Here is a 1,371-nt window from a genome sequence, read left to right on the forward strand (position 1 = left end):
TATCATTGTACCCACAGACTCAGGCACCTTCTACCACCCAACAGAAAATTTAATTGTGTGGTAGATGGAGAATAATCCAGTGACTCACAGTTGGTCAAAGTGTGGAGGACACTGATCCAGATGTGATACCTTTATCAAACCACTAATGCTGAAACTCAGGGATCTCTTAGGGAGAAATGGTAGAAAGGTGGTGAGAGCCGGGTATAGTTATATCTACAGTAAAACCATATTTGCTAGAAATGTCAGGACCATTTCAATCAGGATCACACTGTGACTAATATTCCTTGGACAATCGTGCAGAAGCTAAAACCAGCTATGCAACAAGCATGGTTTCTAAGAGCCTCATAATATCTCACCCTGTGTGGAGGAGCTATGGCTCTTGAGGGAGACAGTCATTCTGAGAGGATTCCTTTATACAGTCGATTGACCTCCACTGATGTGTTCATAAAAAGAGATAAGTTCTATGGAGGTGTGGTGAGGTATGGAGGATGAGGTTGTTTCAGCAGGCCCATGCAGAGGCATCTCTTCCCCATGAGGGACTAGGCAGAGGATGGTATAGTATACAATAGAGTTTATTCAGGGCACGGGGAGGGGAGTTAAGAGGGTAAGTAGAGGCAGAGAAAGGCAAAAGAGAGAGACAGAGACAATGAAAAGAGTAGCGAAGTAGAGACCAGCCATGAGCATGTGGAGAGGGGGGAAGGGAATGGAGAGAGAGAGGAAAGGGATGAAGGGACAGAGAAGGAACAAGAAGGCAAGAGAATAAGGAGGGGGCAAGCAGCCCCTTTTAAAGTGGGTCAGGCTTACCTGGCTATTGCCAGGTAACTGTGGTGGGGAGTTTACCTAGCTATTGGCAGGGAACTGTGGGGTGGAGCTTAGACAATGCTAAAATTCACCCCTACACAAAGAGGGAGCACTGAGTGGTAACAAGAAATTAAGAAAGTTAAAGCAAAGACATTGGAGCATAAATTGTTATAAAGGGTAAGCAGTGGGAGTCTCCTCAGGAAAGTGATGTGCATACTTGGCTCCCCGGGGCCCTGCCCTCCTGCCTGCCTAGGTATGGTCTCCATTGCTCCCTCAGATGGCTGAACAATGAGCAGTGGGCCCTGGGTAGGAGGCCTGGGGCTATGGGGCTCTGAAAGGGAGGGAAGGCAGGCGGGCGGGCAGTGGGGGCTTGGCGGATCTCTATATGGCTAAGGCTCTGTTGCCTCTGGCTGTCCGGCTGTCGCGCTCAGCTGTCCGCTCCTATGGAGTCTTCTGCAAGGGGCTGACCTGCAGGCTGCTCCTCTTCTTTGACTTAACTGGCTTGGCGGCTGCGCATCAACTTTCCCTACCTCTACATCTTGGCTTCCATGATACTCAACGTATGCCTGC

The sequence above is a fragment of the Mus caroli genome, unplaced genomic scaffold (genome assembly GCF_900094665.2).
Source record: "Mus caroli unplaced genomic scaffold, CAROLI_EIJ_v1.1 scaffold_11581_1, whole genome shotgun sequence".
Classification (NCBI taxonomy): Eukaryota; Metazoa; Chordata; class Mammalia; order Rodentia; family Muridae; genus Mus; species Mus caroli.